The sequence below is a fragment of the Panthera onca genome, chromosome B3 (assembly GCF_046562875.1).
Source record: "Panthera onca isolate mPanOnc1 chromosome B3, mPanOnc1 haplotype 2, whole genome shotgun sequence".
NCBI lineage: Eukaryota > Metazoa > Chordata > Mammalia > Carnivora > Felidae > Panthera > Panthera onca.
Window position 1 is genome coordinate 27,314,066 of NC_138344.1, and position 19,532 is coordinate 27,333,597.

Consider the following 19,532-nt stretch of genomic DNA (forward strand, 5'->3'; position numbering starts at 1 on the left):
TTTCCTAGTGGTGAACAGTTAGAAAGATATTAGGTGTCTGTCCCCAGTTCCTGTCATACAGCTCCTAAATATCTTGGAATTCCATGACGGATAAAGGTGATAAGAGTGTCTTGTTTCTAATGAGGCATCTTATGGTAGGCATCTGGATAGTTTCAGGATGGGAACCAGTCACCAGAAAGACTAAGCCTTGATTAGAAACTTAGAAATTTCAGCCCCACTCTCCAGCCTTCAGGGAGAGGAGAGGGGCTGGATACTGAGTCAATCACCAATGGCCACAATCATGTCCACATAATAAAACTCCTATAAAACCCCCTAAACAACAGGGTTCTGGGAATTACTGGGTTGGTAAACACATCTACATACTAGGAGGATGACATACCCAACTCCACAGGAAGAGAAGCACCTGTACTGGGGACTCTTCAAGAATTTTCCCTATGTACCTCTTCATCTGGCTATTCATTTGTACCCTTTAAAATAAACTGGCAATATAATTAAAGTGCTTTCTTGAGTTCTGTGAGCTTTTGTAGCAAATTATTAAACCTGAAAAGGGGGGTTATGGAAACTTCCAACTTTGTAGAAGTGTGGATAGCCTGGGGACCTGATACTTGCAACTGGCATCTGAAGTGGGGCAGCCTTGTGGATTGAGCCCTTAAACCTGCAAGTATGTGCTAACTCTAGATAGTTAGAATTGAATTGAATTATAGGATACACAGCTGGTGTCAGGGAGTTGGAGAATTGATTGATATGAAGACAAAAAACATTTCCTGGTGATGGCAGAATTTTGCTGAAACAGCTTCTCTACCTGTCTTCCATAGCAACCAGTGGCTGCTGACAAGGAGTACAGCCACAGGAGAGACAAAGTATTTCACAGTACATTGTGACAAATACCATCTCCTATATGACTTGGCCATGAGTTCCAGAGTGTGACCCATGCAATAAGCCAAAGTGGACAACACATTGTCACAAAATCTAGGAAGTTCAAATGAAGAAATGCCTGGATCTTGAAAACCATCTTCAATAAAAACTTGGGCCTTCTAGATATAATGGAACACAGAAAATAAGGACTAATTTTAATCAAATCACTCACCTGATTAAGACAACTACATCAGTATGAGTTCTTGAAAAAGATCATAAAATGGTGACATTTCTTTGGGTCTCTGTATAACTAAGGACTCTTATAGTTACAAGTGACATAAAGTCCAATACAGAATGGTTAAGCAGAAGGCGAGTTATGAGATGATGTGAGCTACAAGTCTGGGGGTAGATAAAATGACCTGGCACCTTGTATTTTCCAAATTAGGATGCACCAATATGTTCTAGCCCTCATGCTCTTCTTACCATGTGACATGGCTACTCTCCTATTTGGAGGTTCCTTCCTCTGAATTTGGGAGAGCCTGTGACATAGAGTTACAGACTGATGCCTAGGATGCTTCAGTCAATTCAACCTCTAAGTCTTTGAATCTCCACAGCCCAGCCATAAGACAAGTAAGTAAGCAAGCCACACATGATTCTAGTCTCCACCCTTTGAGTAGCCCTTCATGATTCTGAGTGTAATAGAAACAAACTGGTTCTTTCAAGTCCTGCAAAGATAGTACAATTAAAGAGCAAAATAATTATTGCTGCTGCTTGAAGCCACTACATTTTGGTGTAACTTGTTATGCAGCCACAATAACAGGGATAGAGATAACAAGGATATCAAGATCCTTTCCTGGACTCTGGTTCCTCTAGGTTTAGAGCCCAGATTCAGGCTTCTTAGTAATGTCATACAACATCTTCAGGCTTTCTATATTACCCTTGTCTAGTGGAAGAAACTTTACGTCTCCAACAACTCAACAGTTTTTGGTGCTGGTCAAAAACTGTGCCATCTTTCCTTTGAGTTATGTGCCATCCTTCAATTGTGCCTTAATTGCCTTGGGTCCCTCCCCCCATTCTGGGACATACCCTCCTGGAAAGTGCATTAGTGAGGAAAGGGGGATTACTCCAAATCAAAACAGGGTAATTGTTTCCATAAAAATGGAAAACAAAATCAATAAATACTTAGTAGAACATTCTTTGCATTACCTCTCATGGCATCCTCTGGCTGGGTATCTTGGGCTATTATGGCTCTCTTGGCCTTTTTGGAACTCTTTTACCTTCAAAAGTCTCAAATAGCTCTCCAGTGCTCTAAGCCTGCCCAACTCCTTCCCCCTTATAGTAGAGATACTCAGGATCACTGCTTAGAAAGTTCAAGAATATGCTAATCTACACAACTGGTTTAACTCTAAGGCTGAAGATTTTATGTCTCAGTGCAAACCAACAAAAGGGGTTCCTTATGTTTGAATAAGGGCAGGAGAATGAGGGGTGGGTGGGTTTGAGTATTCCTTCAGACACAAAACAGGCCTATCTGTTCAGGGAAGTCTGAGGACCGCTTCTGCTCTAACTAGGAAACAGTTACATGAAAATAACCCTTTCTTTCTTAACAAACTTAATGTATGGATGAGACTAACTTGTAATTTATATTCAGAAAATATTGATCTGATGTTCATGATTTTTAATTCTCACAAGGAAAGAAATGATTTGACTTCTGGTTCAGTGAGTTTATAGCAGCACAATTAATATAGAGATGAACCTAAAAAAATATATTATGTTAGATGGGTTTTGACATTTGAGAAAATATAAGTGTCCACCAGTATATCCCTCAAAAAAGATCTAGAATGAACACTTCATAAAATCTAGTGGCCAAAGAACTTTATCTTAATTTAATGTTAATCAATGTTTGTGATCTTTCTGAGTCATACTGAACAAAGCCAAGACATTTTCAAATGTTGCTTTTAGAATACTAGTTTCTAAATAGTTTATTTTCTGGATATTTTTCTCTTTAATTTAATTTACCAACTTGTTGGGGCGCCTGGGTGGCTCAGTTGGCTAAGCGGACGACTTCGGCTCAGGTCATGATCTTGCGGTCCATGAGTTCGAGTCCCGCGTCGGTCTCTGTGCTGACAGCTCAGAGCCTGGAGCCTGTTTCAGATTCTGTGTCTCCCTCTTTCTGACCCTCCCCCGTTATGCTCTGTCTCTCTCTGTCTCAAAAATAAATAAACGTTAAAAAATTTTAATTTACCAACTTGTTCATTTTTTTAAAGCCTCACAAGAGTTAGCTGTGTTCCAATAAATCTCAAAAGGAAACAAAAGAGCAAATGATAAAAACTATGTGGAGGTTAATTTACACAATAAAATTCATCTTGTTGTGTCTCTAAATTTAAAGAAATAGTAAAAATCTGCATCATTAATTGATGAAACAACTTTTATTTGACCCATGTGTCAAATAGCCCTATGTGACCCATGTGTCAAATGAAGGAATGACCTATAAAAGTATGTTTTATGAAGGGTACCCCATGGAGGTGTGTCCCATGGAGGAGAATATCATGAAAACTATTTTCCTGTTCAGTGAGAGAATTCAACATGAGAATAATCTTCATTTAAAAAATAATCCAATCCAAAGAGAACAAGATAAAATTCTATTGTATCCCTACAGTCATCACAAAAGATCACAAGGGATAAATAAGTAATACCACTATTACTTCAGAAGGAGGGCAGGGACTTCTGGTGGCCAAGGTGATGACAGCCACCAAAATCCAAAGCTCTCCACACAGCTCACAATAAACTCTACAGATCAGTAAGAAGTACAAATAAAACCACATAGATACCACACCTTCAACATAACTAACTAGAAGACAGAGAGCACCATAAACTTTACATTTACTTGTCAGCAAAGAAATAAACACCAATTCCCAGCAGAACTGTCTCACAAGCCCCTGCCCCAGTCTTTACAAATTGCTAAAGGAATCAGAAAACTTCATGAAAAAGAAAAAAGGGTATTAAGTTTATAAGGATGAGTGAATAACAACAGCTATAAAAAGTAAGTCCAACCTAAGTGTTAAAATGCTGAAAAATAATCCTGCTCAATCAGAGCAGAGACAACGGAGAAAGGATGCAAACGTGCACAGAATAACAGGCAGCAGCCTTGGCACATATCCTTTCTGGGAGAGAAGAAAGTAGAAAGGAAGGCAAGAATGCTCATTGGAGTTTGGGATGAGAAGGGAAAGGCAGCAAGAGGAGGAAATAATCTTACAAGACAAAAAGAACCAAAAATTGATAGACATTCCCTCACCTACAAAAAATAAATAAAATAAAATCATCTTTAAAAAACTGCAGTCCATGGCACTGACCACAGAGGGTGCTCTAGACTAGGAATCTTCAAATTCCTTTGACCCCAAAGGCCAAACCCATCCATGAAAGCAGGTGGATAAAAGCAGATTTCACCTACGCAAGGCTTTCATAAGAAAACAACAGAACATGAGAATCTAAATACTGAAACTGATAAAGATTTTTCTAAAAGGCTAAATATGAACTAGAAAATAAAACTGCATTAGATTCTATACGGAACCATATATCTTGAATAAGCACATGGAAATATGAAGAAAAAAAAACAGCAACAAAAAGAACACCTTAAACCACAAACCCAAATGCTAAAAACATAAATAGACAAAAACATGAAGAAATAAAATGATAAATCAAAAGACCAAATCATATAAGAAATAAAGATTAAATTATAAGGAATATAATTTAAAATATATAGTCATATATTATTATTATATTATAATTATAAGGAATATAATTTAAAATATATAGAAAAATATAGTCAAATGAAAAATTAATAAGAGACATTGAAGAAAGAGGAAAGTAAACAAGGGTGTAAAAATAAGTTAAGTTAATAACATCAGTCCAAGGGAAAGTGATTGAAATAGAAGACAAGCCAAGAAGATCCAAAATGAACAGACTCATGAAACAATGTATATTAACAGTTAAAAATGATCCAAGAAACCTTTCTGAAGCTAAAAACAAATGAAAAGGAAAGGAAAAAAACTTGAGTCTACAAGTCTACAAGACTTGCACTAGACAAGACTACAAGGCAAGTCTACTAGAAGGGCACATTAAATACCTGACAAGGTCGTCGATAGGAAGATGGTGGCGTAGAAGGATGCTGGGCTCACCGCGCGTCCTGCTGACCACTTAGATTCCACCTACATCTGCCTAAATAACCCAGAAAAATGCCAGAGGATTAGCAGAATGGAGTCTCCGGAGCCAAGCGCAGACAAGAGGCCCATGGAAGAGGGTAGGAAGGACAGCGAGGCAGTGCACGCTCCACGGACTGGCGGAAGGGAGCCGGGGTGGAGAGGCAGCCTGCCGGCCAAGCAGAGCCCCCAAATCTGGCTGGCAAAAGTGGAGGGGTGGGAAGGAGTGTGTTCTGACAGCAAGCGCGACTTAGCATCTGGGAGGTCATAAGTTAACAGCTCTGCTCCGGAAGCAGAAAGGCTGGAGGACAAAGGGAGGGAGAGCTGCTGAGCCCCCGGACAACAGAGCTCAGTTTGGTGGGGAACAAATGCGCTCACCAGCGCCATCTCCCCCGCCCATCCCCCAGCCAAAATCCCAAAGGGAACCAGTTCCTGCCAGGGAACTTGCTCTCTCCGTGCAAACACCCAATCTGTGCTTCTGCGGAGCCAAACCTCCAGCACCGGATCTGACTCCCTCCCGCTGCCACAGGGCCCCTCCTGAAGTAGATCACCTAAGGAGAAGCTAGCTAAGCCTGCCCCTCCTGATCCCGTGCACCTTGCCTACCCACCCCAGCTAATACGCCAGATCCCCAGCACCACAAGCCAGGCAGTGTGCAAATAGCCCAGAGAGGCCACGCCACCCCACAGTGAATCCCGCCCCTAGGAGAGGGGAATAGAAGGCACACACCAGTCTGACTGTGGCGCCAGCGGTTGGCTGGGGGCAGACATCAGGACTGACTGCAGCCCCGCCCACCAACTCCAGTTATACACCACAGCACAGGGGAAGTGCCCTGCAGGTCCTCACCACTCCAGGGACTATCCAAAATAACCAAACGGAAGAATTCCCCTCAGAAGAATCTCCAGGAAATAACAACAGCTAATGAACTGATCAAAAAGGATTTAAATAATATAACAGAAAGTGAATTTACAATAATAGTCATAAAATTAATCGCTGGGCTTGAAAACAGTATAGAGGACAGCAGAGAATCTCTTCCTACAGAGATCAAGGGACTAAGGAACAGTCACAAGGAGCTGAAAAACGCTTTAAACGAAATGCAAAACAAAATGGAAATGACGACAGCTCGGCTTGAAGAGGCAGAGGAGAGAATAGGTGAACTAGAAGATACAGTTATGGAAAAAGAGGAAGCTGAGAAAAAGAGAGATAAAAAAATCCGGGAGTATGAGGGGAAAGTTAGAGAACTAAGTGATACACTAAAAAGAAATAATATACGCATAATTGGTATCCCAGAGGAGGAAGAGAGAGGGAAAGGTGCTGAAGGGGTACTTGAAGAAATTATAGCTGAGAACTTCCCTGAACTGGGGAAGGAAAAAGGCAATGAAATCCAAGAGTCACAGAGAACTCCCTTCAGACGTAACTTGAATCGATCTTCTGCACGACATATCATAGTGAAACTGGCAAAATACAAGGATAAAGAGAAAATTCTGAAAGCAGCAAGGGATAAACGTGCCCTCACATATAAAGGGAGACCTATAAGACTCGTGACTGATCTCTCTTTTGAAACTTGGCAGGCCAGAAAGGATTGGCATGAGATCTTCAGTGTGCTAAACAGAAAAAATATGCAGCCGAGAATCCTTTATCCAGCAAGTCTGTCATTTAGAATAGAAGGAGAGATAAAGGTCTTCCCAAACAAACAAAAACTGAAGGAATTTGTCACCATGAAACCAGCCCTACAAGAGATCCTAAGGGGGATCCTGTGAGACAAAGTACCAGAGACACCACTACAAGCATAAAACATACAGACATCACAATGACTCTAAACCTGTATCTTTCTATAATAACACTGAATGTAAATGGATTAAATGCGCCAACCAAAAGACATAGGGTATCAGAATGGATAAAAAAACAAGACCCATCTATTTGCTGTCTACAAGAGACTCATTTTAGATCTGAGGACACCTTCAGATTGAGAGTGAGGGAAGGAGAACTATTTATCATGCTACTGGAAGCCAAGAGAAAGCTGGAGTAGCCATACTTATACCAGACAAACTAGACTTTAAATTAAAGGCTGTAACAAGAGATGAAGAAGGGCATTATATAATAATTACAGGGCCTATCCATCAGGAAGAGCTAACAATTATGAATGTCTATGCGCCAAATACCGGAGCCCCCAAATATATAAAACAATTACTCATAAACATAAGCAACGTTATTGATAAGAATGTGGTCATTGCAGGGGACTTTAACACTCCACTAACAGAAATGGATAGATCATCTAGACACATGGTCAATAAAGAAACAAGGGCCCTGAATGCTATATTGGATCAGATGGACTTGACAGATATATTTAGAACTCTGCATCCCAAAGCAACAGAATATACTTTCTTCTCGAGTGCACATGGAACATTCTCCAAGATAGATCATATACTGGGTCACAAAACAGCCCTTCAGAAGTTTACAAGAATTGAAATTATACCATGCATACTTTCAGACCACAATGCTATGAAGCTTGAAATCAACCACAGGAAAAAATCTGGCAAACCTCCAAAAGCGTTGAGGTTAAAGAACACCCTACTAAAGAATGAGTGGGTCAACCAGGCAATTAGAGAAGAAATTAAAAAATATATGGAAACAAACAAAAATGAAAATACAACAATCCAAACGCTTTGGGACGCAGCGAAGGCAGTCCTGAGAGGAAAATACATTGCAATCCAGGCCTATCTCAAGAAACAAGAAAAATCCCAAATACAAAATCTAACAGCACACCTAAAGGAAATAGAAGCAGAACAGCAAAGGCAGCCTAAACCCAGCAGAAGAAGAGAAATTATAAAGATCAGAGCAGAAATAAACAATATAGAATCTAAAAAAACGGTAGAGCAGATCAACGAAACCAAGAGTTGGTTGTTTGAAAAAAAAAACAAAATTGACAAACCTCTAGCCAGGCTTCTCACAAAGAAAAGGGAGATGACCCAAATAGATAATATCATGAATGAAAATGGAATTATTACAACCAATCCCTCAGAGATACAAACAATTATCAGGGAATACTATGAAAAATCATATGCCAACAAACTGGACAACCTGGAAGAAATGGACAAATACCTAAACACCCACACTCTTCCAAAACTCAATCAGGAGGAAATAGAAAGCTTAAACAGACCCATAACCAGCGAAGAAATTGAATCGGTTATCAAAAATCTCCCAACAAATAAGAGTCCAGGACCAGATGGCTTCCCAGCGGAGTTCTACCAGACGTTTAAAGCAGAGATAATACCTATCCTTCTCAAACTATTCCAAGAAATAGAAAGGGAAGGAAAACTTCCAGACTCATTCTATGAAGCCAGTATTACTTTGGTTCCTAAACCAAACAGAGACCCAGTAAAAAAAGAGAACTACAGGCCAATACCCCTGATGAATATGGATGCAAAAATTCTCAATAAGATAATAGCAAGTCGAATTCAACAGCATATAAAAAGAATTATTCACCATGATCAAGTGGGAATCATTCCTGGGATGCAGGGCTGGTTCAACATTCGCAAATCAATCAACGTGATACACCACAATAACAAAAGAAAAAATAAGAACCATATGATCCTGTCAATCGATGCAGAAAAGGCCTTTGACAAAATCCAGCACCCTTTCTTAATAAAAACCCTTGAGAATGTCGGGATAGAAGGAGCATACTTAAAGATCATAAAAGCCATTTATGAAAAGCCCACAGCTAACATCATCCTCAACGGGAAAAAACTGAGAGCTTTTTTCCCTGAGATCAGGAACATGACAGGGATGCCCACTCTCACCACTGTTGTTTAATATAGTGTTGGAAGTTCTAGCATCAGCAATCAGACAACAAAAGGAAATCAAAGGCATCAAAATTGGCAAGGATGAAGTCAAGCTTTCGCTTTTGGCAGATGACATGATATTATACATGGAAAATCAGATAGACTCCACCAAAAGTCTGCTAGAACTGATACATGAATTCAGCAAAGTTGCAGGGTACAAAATCAATGTACAGAAATCAGTTGCATTCTTATACACTAACAATGAGGCAACAGAAAGACAAATAAAGAAACTGATCCCATTCACAATTGCACCAAGAAGCATAAAATACCTAGGAATAAATCTAACCAAAGATATAAAAGATCTGTATGCTGAAAACTATAGAAAGCTTATGAAGGTAATTGAAGAAGATTTAAAGAAATGGAAAGACATTCCCTGCTCATGGATTGGAAGAATAAATATTGTCAAAATGTCAATACTACCCAAAGCTATCTACACATTCAATGCAATCCCAATCAAAATTGCACCAGCATTCTTCTCGAAACTAGAACAAGCCATCCTAAAATTCATATGGAACCACAAAAGGCCCCGAATAGCCAAAGTAATTTTGAAGAAGAAGACCAAAGCAGGAGGCATCACAATCCCAGACTGTTGCCTCTAATACAAAGCTGTAATCATCAAGACAGCATGGTATTGGCACAAAAACAGACACATAGACCAATGGAATGGAATAGAAACCCCAGAACTAGACCCACAAACGTATGGCCAACTAATCTTTGACAAAGCAGGAAAGAACATCCAATGGAAAAAAAAGACAGTCTCTTTAACAAATGGTGCTGAGAGAACTGAACAGCAACATGCAGAAGGTTGAAACTAGACCACTTTCTCACACCATTCACAAAAATAAACTCAAAATGGATAAAGGACCTGAATGTGAGACAGGAAACCATCAAAACCCTAGAGGAGAAAGCAGGAAAAGACCTCTCTGACCTCAGCCGTAGCAATCTCTTACTCGACACATCCCCAAAGGCAAGAGAATTAAAAGCAAAAATGAATTACTGGGACCTTATGAAGATAAAAAGCTTCTGCACAGCAAAGGAAACAACCAACAAAACTAAAAGGCAACCAACGGAATGGGAAAAGATATTTGCAAATGACATATCGGACAAAGGGCTAGTATCCAAAATCTATAAAGTGCTCACCAAACTCCACACCTGAAAAACAACCCAGTGAAGAAATGGGCAGAAAACATGAATAGACACTTCTCTAAAGAAGACATCCGGATGGCCAACAGGCACATGAAAAGATGTTCCACGTCGCTCCTTATCAGGGAAATACAAATCAAAACCACACTCAGATATCACCTCACGCCAGTCAGAGTGGCCAAAATGAACAAATCAGGAGACTATAGATGCTGGAGAGGATGTGAAGAAACGGGAACCCTCTTGCACTCTTGGTTGGAATGCAAATTGGTGCAGCCGCTCTGGAAAGCAGTGTGGAGGTTCCTCAGAAAATTAAAAATAGACCTACCCTATGACCCACCAATAGCACTGCTAGGAATTTATCCAAGGGATACAGGAGTACTGATGCATAGGGGCACTTGTACCCCAATGTTTATAGCAGCACTCTCAACAATAGCCAAATTATGGAAAGAGCCTAAATGTCCATCAACTGATGAATGGATAAAGAAATTGTGGTTTATATACACAATGGAATACTACGTGGCAATGAGAAAGAATGAAATATGGCCTTTTGTAGCAACGTGGATGGAACTGGAGACTGTGATGCTAAGTGAAATAAGCCATACAGAGAAAGACAGATACCATATGGTTTCACTCTTATGTGGATCCTGAGAAACTTAACAGAAACCCATGGGGGAGGGGAAGAAAAAAAAAAAAGAGGTTAGAGTGGGAGAGAGCCAAAGCATAAGAGACTGTTAAAAACTGAGAACAAACTGAGGGTTGATGGGGGGTGGGAGGGAGGGGAGGGTGGGGGATGGGTATTGAGGAGGATCACCTTTTGGGATGAGCACTGGGTGTTGTATGGAAACCAACTTGACAATAAATTTCATATATTGGATAAAAAATAAAATAAAATAAATACCTGAGAAAAATTGACACAACAATCAACTCCAGGGCATATCTCTGTAAAAATATTAAACTTCAAAGATAAATTAAAGGTACTCAGGCCTCAGCTCCTCACATGCTGCACTTGCAGCCCAGATTCCATACATTGGTGAGTCCTGGCAACAAGTGCCATCCGCTAGCTGAGGCAGCAACCTGAGGGGGAGCTGCAAGCACTGAGATCCCAGACTTATCTTTCATCCTGTTTTCCCAGAAGAGAAGTGGAAATTCCAGTAAAAAGTGACATGACCAACTTACTGAGCTGGTCAGTACAGAAGCAAAGCTGGCTGGAGGAGTTCCTGACTGCCCACCTAGTGCTTTTCCTTCCAGCCACATTTCCTTTTCTCCACTTGAGTAAAAATAAAAATGCTTAGACTGAAAAATTGTACTATATCTCATCAAATCAAAGACTGTAAAACACTTATTTCATCTGCCATTAAGAATGAAAAAATTAGGAGAGGCTGAAAAGAAGATGGAGTAGGAAGATGCTAACCTCACCTCCTCCCATGGATATAACTAGATATCACTCACACCGGTCAGAAAACCGCCCAAAGACTGGCAGAACAAACCCTACAACAAAACATAGAGAAAAGGCCACACTGAACAAGATTGGAAGGGCAGAGATGTGGTGGGAAGCTAAATGGACTGCAGGCCTTTCACCAGAGGGAGGACGCCCTGGGTGCGGACAAGGGAGACACAGACTATCACACTGGGAAACCTGCATGGGGAAGGTGAATCCCCATAACATTTGGCTTTGAAAAAAAGAGGGACTGAGTTTCATGAGTTCTTACAACCAGTGGGACTCAAAATCTGGAATTTTAAAAATCAGCATGCTGGGCTCTGGAAGAGTCTAGATGGCATTAAGAAATTAAGTCCCTGCCATTAAACAGATAGTACAACAAAGAGCCCACAGAGATACAGCACTGAAGCAGCAGTTTTAAAAACACCTGGGGCATATGGGAGGGAGAGTTATTTACTCATTTCAGAACTTATCCTGGAGAATCAGAGACCATTAGGAGAAACTCCTCCAGGAGAAAAAGTGCCATTTCCCTACCCCTTCAGCATAAACATAGGCCACCTGTGGGAACCAGTGCAGCACAAACATTCACTAACTAACTTGCTTATACCCCCTCCCCATGCTTTAGCAAATCTGCCCCCTCCAGCCTCAATCCTGGCACTATGGGTCCCCTCCCCAAGGGGATCAGGCAAACCTTGCTAAAACTGCATGCTCTGCCCCTGCACATGTGACCTACCCCCTCCAAACTGGTAGGCTTTGGTCCCAGTGGCAGCAGTGGTAGCAGTTCTCCTCTCACAGAGGACCAGCAGGTAAACCTTGCTAACACTGCTCACAACACATGTGTGGATCTTCCCCCCCCTCTAATAAACTCTTGCCTGGAGCCCATCCAAAGAAGTGCCACAAACCTAGCACTGTGCAAGCAGCCCCAACAGTGGCCAGAACCACTCCAAAGTAATGTCTGCCCCAGGGAAAGGGAAAGATAAACACACATAAGTCAGACTGCAGCCCCAGCAGTGTGGTGGGGGCAGACAGCTGGTCTTAATCCAGGCTCTGCCCACCAACAAAAACTTCTTGGGACAACATAAGAAAGGCACCAAGCAGTTTGGTGCTACTACATCTCTGGTGAACACGTGGGCTGACTCAACTTCAGCCCAAGGTGACCCCAGACTGGCGCATTAACACCACAGGAACCAAACACTGCCCACAACAGGCAAAAAGAGTAACTGCAGACAACATGACTGAAGGAAAAAGCAGCTCAGTCACAACAGAAGGATGCACACAACACACATAGGGGATATCCCTGAAGCACCACGTTCCAGGAAACAGGGGACATTGCACTGCAGGGCACTACAGGACCTCTTCTTCATAAGGACAGCACTTTCAAGAGCAGGAGACATAGCTGACTTTCCTAACACAGAGAAAAAGACTCAAAGAGACAAAATGAGGAGACAAAGGAATATGTCTTAAATGAAATAACACAACAAAATCACTGCAAAAGACCTAAGAGAAATGGAAATAAGTAATATGCGTGATAGAGAAATTAAAATATTGATCATAAAGATATACACACAGGACTTGGAAAGCATGGAAGACACCATTGAGACCTTAACAAAGAGATAAAAAAGGAACCAGACATGAAGAACATAATGAATGAAATTAAAAATATACTAGATGTAACAAATAGCAGACTAAATGAAGCAGAATAACAAATCAGTGACCTGAAGGAAAGAGAATGGAAAGCAATCAAGCTGAGCAGGTGAAAGGGAAAAAAGTTGTGCAAAATGAGAATAGACTTAAAGAACTCAGCTACACCATCAGGAATAATAATATTTTTATTGCAGGGATCCCAGAGGATAAGAAAAAGAAAAGAGAGAAGACAATTTATTGGAAGAAATATTCACCAAAAACTTCCTGAATCTGGGGAAGGAAACAGAAATGCAGATCCAGGAGGCACAGAGAGCCCTCAACAAAATCAACCCAAGGAAGTCCACACCAAGACATATAGTAGGTAAAATAGCAAAAAGTAGTGATAAACAGACAATTTTAAAAGCAGCAGGCGCAAAGAGAACAGATCACTACAAGGGAAACCCCATAAGGCAGTCAGCAGATTTCTCAGCAGAAAGTTTGCAGGCCAGAAGGAAGTGGCATGATATATTCAAATACTGAAAGGAAAAAAATCTGCCATAAATAATATTCTGTCCAGCAAGGCTATCATTCCTAGTAGATGGAAGATAAAGAGTTGCCCAGGCAAACAAAAGTTAAAGGAGTTCATGACCACTAAACCGGCCCTACAAGAAATTTTAAAAAGGACTATTTGAGTTGAAAGTAAAGACCATAAGTAAGAGTAACAAAAGTAGAAAGCATCAAAGCAGGAAAATAAGTATATCTGTATCAAGCAGTGAAAAGACTCACAAAATGTGACACCATATACCGAAAATGTGCCAGGGTGATGAATAAAGAATGGCTTCAAACTTAAGCAACCATCAACTTAATATGGACTGCTATATGCAGAAGATATTATATACAAACCTAATAGTAACCACAAATCAAAAACCAGTAATAGATATGCCAAACATAAATACAGGGGAATCCAAGTATATCACTAAAGAAAGCCAACTTATTGTGAGAGAAGAGGATAAGGAAAGAAAGGAACAGAGAAGAACTACAAAAACAGCAATAAAACAAGTAACAAAATTGCAGTAAGTACATACCTATCAATAATTACCTTGAATGTAAATGGACTAAATGCTCCAATCAAAGACATGGGGTGATGGAAAAAATAAAAAAAGCAAGACCCATCTATATGCCTACAAGAGACTCATTTCAGACCTAAAGATACCTGCAGATTGAAAGTAAGGGGATGGAGAAACATTTATCATGAAAATGGAAAACAAAGGAAAGTCAGAGTACCAATATTTATATTAGGCAAAATTAGACTTTAAAACAAAGACTGTAACAAGAGATAAAGAAGGACACTACATAATAATAAAGAGTACAATCTAACAAGATACAACAATTCTAAATATTTAGCCACCCAAAATGAAAGTACCCAAATACATAGTCAATAACAAATATAAAGGAAATAATTGATAGTTATACAGTAAAAGTAAGGAACTTTAACACCTCACTTACATCAATGGATAAATCATCCACACAGAAAGTCAACAAGGAAATGGTAACTTTGAAAGACACATTGAGCCAGATGGATTTAACAGATATGTTCAGAACATTCCATCCTAAAACAGAAGAATACACATTCTTTTCAAGTGCACATTGAACATTATCCAGAATAGATAACATATATTAGGCCACAAAACAAGTCTCAACAAATTCAAAATGATCAAAGTCGTACCATGCATCTTCTCTGATCACAATGCTTTGAGACTACAAATAAACCACAAGAAAATATATGAAAAGAGCACATATACATTGAGGTTAAATAACATGCTACTAAACAATGAATGGGTCAAAGAAGAAGCAAAGAGTAAATTTAAAAAATACATTAAGACAAATAAAAATGAAAATACAACAGTCCAAAATCTGTGGAATGCAGCAAAAGTAGGGGATTCTAAGAGGGTTCTGTGATGGTGGTTTATAGTCATATGGGGTTACCTCAAGAAGCAAGAAAATCTCAAGCAACCTAACATTACACCTAAAGGAGTTAGAAAAAAAATCCCAAAACAGTAGAAATAAGGAAACTATAATAAAGATTATAGCAGAAATAAATAAAAACTAAAAATACAATAGAACAGATCAATGAAATCAGGAGTTGGCCATGAAAAAGATCAACAAAATTGATAAGTCAGGCTCATAAAAGAGAGAAGGAGGGGAGGGAGGGAATGAGAGAGAGAAAGAGAGGGCTCAAATAAACAAAATCAGAAATGAAAGAAGAGAAATAACAACAAACACTACAGAAATACAAAGGACTGTAAGAGAATATTATGAAAAATTATACACCAACAAAATGGGCAGCCTAGAAGAAATGGATAAATTCCTACAAACATATGACCTCCCAAAACTAAATCAGGAAGAAATAGAAATTTTGAACACACCAATCACCAGCAATGAAATTAAGTCAGCAATCAAAAAACTCCCAAGAAACAGAAGTCCAGAACCAGAGATCTTCAAGATGAATTCTATCAAACATTTAAAGAAGTTAATACCTATTCTTCTCAAGCTATTCCAAAAAAATAGAAGAGGAAGGAAAACTTCAAAATTCATTCTATGAAGCCAGCATTCCCCTGATACCAAAAGCAGATAAAGAAAGCAATCTTGAAAACAAACAAACAAAGCTGGAAGTAACACAATTTCAAATTTCAAGTTGTATTACAAAGCTGTAGTATCAAAAAAAGTATGGTAACAGCAAAAAATAGACACAAAGATCAATGAAATATAATATAAAGTCAATACTATAAAGCTCCTTCAACAAAGGAGGCAAGAATATGCAATGGGGAAAAGATAGTCTCTTGAACAATTGTTGGGAAAACTGGACAGCTACATGCAAAAGAATGAAACTGAACCACTTTTTTATACCATACACAAAAATAAACTGAAAATGTGTTTAGTCATAGATGTGAGAACTGAAAATAAAAATCCTACAAGAGAGCACAGGCAGTAATCTCTCTGACATTGGCCATAAGAACTTATTTCTACATATGTCTCCTAAGGCAAGGGAAGCAAAAGCGAACTATTGAGACTACATCAAAATAACAAGTTTCTACACAGCAAAGGAAGCAATCAACAAAACTAAAATACAACCTACTGAGTGGCAGATGACTTATCCAGTGAAGCATTAGTATCCAAAATATATAAATAACTTGTAAACTCAATACTCCGAAAATTAACAATCCAATTAAAAAATGGGCAGAAGACATAAATAGACATTTTTCCAAAGAAAACATACAGATGGCCAACAGACACATGAAAAGATGCTCAACATTATCAGGGAAATGCAAATCAAAACCACAATGAGATATCACCTCACACTTATCAGAATAGCTAAAATAAAAAATATATAAGAAAAAATAACCACAAGAAACAAGTGTTTATGAGGATGTGGAGAATAGGGAACCTTTGTGCGCTGTTGATGGGAATGAAATTGGTGCAGTCACTGTGAAAGTCAGTATACAGTTTCCTCAAAAAATTAAAAAATAGAACTAGCATACGATCTGGTAATGACACTACGGAGTATTTACCCAAATAATATGAGAACACTAATTCAAAAGGATATATGCACCCCGATGTTTATTGCAGCACTATTTACAATAACCATAGTATGGAAGCAGCCCAAATGTCCATGGATAGATGAATGGATAAACAGTATGTGTTATATATATACAATGAAGTATTATTCAGCCATAAAAAAAGAATGAAATCTTGCTATTTGCAACAACATGGATGGATCTAGGAAGTATAATTCTTAGCAAAATAAGTCAGTCAGAGAAAGACAAATACATTTGATTTCACTCATATGTGGGATTTAAGAAATAAAACAAATGAACAAAGGGGGTAAAAAGAGACAAATCAAGAAACTATAGAGAACTAACTAATGGTTTAGGAGGGAAGGTGGGGGAGGGGAGGGGTGAAATGGGTGATGAGGGTTAATGAGTGCACTTGTCATGATGAGCAGAGAGTGATGTATGGAAGTGTTGAATCACTATATTGTATATCTGAAACTAATATAACAGTATATGTTAACTATAATGGAATTAAACAGAAAAACTTAATTAAAAAACCATTCACTTAGCCAGCAATTTTATGTCAGGAAGTTTATTTTCAACTAGCAATAATGAAACAAATTTTTATCTGTGAAGATATTCAACACAGCATTAATTATGATAACAAAGAATAGGAAGCAACCTATATGCCCAACAAAAGTAAAATAGTGATATATCCATATGTTGTAGGTATAAACATATCCTATTTTGAAAGAATAACTAATGACCTGGTAAGATGTTCCAATATATGTTGAAAAATGAAAGGTAAGACACAATGAGATTAAAATTTTTGTTAACAAATATTTATGTATCATGAGAGGAAGAGAAAATGGAAGAAAACACCAAATTTTGATTAGTGGTTATTTCTGGGTAGCAAAATTATGAGTTACTTGTATATTTTATTCCTTTACTTTTACATTTCCCTTTGGACATATATTCATATAGTCATTAAAAATGGGATTTTTTATTAAGAAAAATTTATATTTATTTATTTTGATAGAGACAGAGCACAAGTGGGGAGGGACAGAGAGAGAAGGAGACATAGAATCTGAAGCAGGCTCCAGGCTCAGAGCTGTCAGCACAGACCCCGACGTAGGGCTCAAACTCACAAACCTCAAGATCATGAGCTGAGCCAAAGTCGGATGCTTAACTTCATGAGCCACCTAGGCACCCCCCAAAAATAGTAATTTTTTTAATAAAGTGGGAAGTCAACATTTTGCACTGTGTATCATAGGTAACCACCTTTTGTGAAAGAAATTTTGAAATTAGGTAGATAAAAGTCCATTTAATACATTGTAGCTTCAAACCAAGAATTTTATGCAAATATGGGCTGAACAATTAGATGACCATTTATGAGAAAACTGCTCTGATTTCTGAGCAGCAAGGACCTGACAAGAAGAATGATCAGAGGTGGAACCAGACAGAAAAAAGATGTGGCTCTTGAACATTACTAACCAGAGAGATATTTTTTCTCCATCTAAGAAGGTGGATGCCATTGTTAAGGCCACTAGCTAAAGAGGTTTTGGAAGAGAAACCTGGCAGTCTTGCCCCTGTCTTTCTGAGGCTCCCAAGCTACTAAATATTATCCTAGCTTTCACCACTGTAACTCTGTACACAAGGGGCACATATTGGAAAGTTCAGTGTGCAATACATCACCTGCTGGAGCTAAACCCTGGGCTCTATGCATGATCTGAGTGGCTTCACACCAACCTTTTAGTCAAGCAGATGTCCTGATTATTATTTCAAAGTTACACTGGAGAAAATATCAGACCAGGGTGTACTGTTGCCCTAAAAATCCTTTAATCTTTTATGATATTAATACCAGCCCTCTCAAGCCTACTTGTGAGACCAACCAGTGTTGTTAAATGGCCATGAGAGTCCCTATATTGAGTCCAGCCATGGTTGTCAGCAGGTAGAGGGCCAGGGTATCACATGCTTGGCTCACAAAGGAGACCAGGGACATTTGAATGACAGCCTTGTTTAAGTGATAGGATTATTTCTTTTATGCTTAGCAGAGGAAGATGAACTCTAACAGGAAGATGGTGGTAAAGTGATAAGTTTCTGATCCCATCTCTTAGTAGTGGGGGCAACAATGTGCCAGAGTCCTCCTGAGAGGAGAGCACATTCAGTATCCCCACATCTCATTGTCCAGCCTCGTCCCTCCATCCCATGCCCAAGTCTTCCAGGAGTTTTGATTAACTAATTTTAGTGTCTGAGTAAAACTGTCAAGAATTACTAGTCACTCATAAACAGAAGTGGCCAGTATAAGTCTGCCAAAAGTCAGCATTATGCACAGAAATTGATGTTGGTTCTTACCAAGGTATGACAGTGGAGTTTTATCCCAGGCCCAGCCCAGCCAAGTAGTGTCCTGCAGAAGCCCAAGGTCACAGTCTCCATAGGCTTCAGGTCACTCTGCCTCTCAGGCAGAGCTACTGTTTCAAGTCTTAAGCAGGTCTGGTTCTGAGAACCTTCACTGTGCATACATGAACTGTGAGTTTACAATCCAAGAACGTCAACAGAAATCTTGTTCAACACCAAATGTCAGTTCATTTTAGCAGCACCATTTTTTGGAGCTGCCAATGGCCATTCTGCCCATTCACCTACTTTCAAAGTGCAGTGATGCCATATGAAAACAGGCACGCAGGGAGTTAGGACTCCAGCATGGGCCCTGCTCCTTTGGAGCACCTTTTCCTTTGTAGGAGCAAGCATTGGCTGTTTTTCCTCACCCAGGGCTTCATCTCTGTGCTGCCCTCCTGATAGGTGTCCACACATGAATGCGTGTTGCCAGGCTGCCACTGTCTGCAATATTCCTGGGTCCTTTCAAGTACAAGATTTTTCACTGGACAA

General features: G+C 39.3%; 1 protein-coding gene across 1 annotated transcript in view; it reads right to left on the reverse strand.

The window, feature by feature from the left end:
• Positions 1-19,532, reverse strand: part of OCA2 (OCA2 melanosomal transmembrane protein) — a 496,949-nt gene that overhangs the window by 143,878 nt on the left and 333,539 nt on the right. The gene's annotated exons all lie outside the window — the stretch shown is intronic.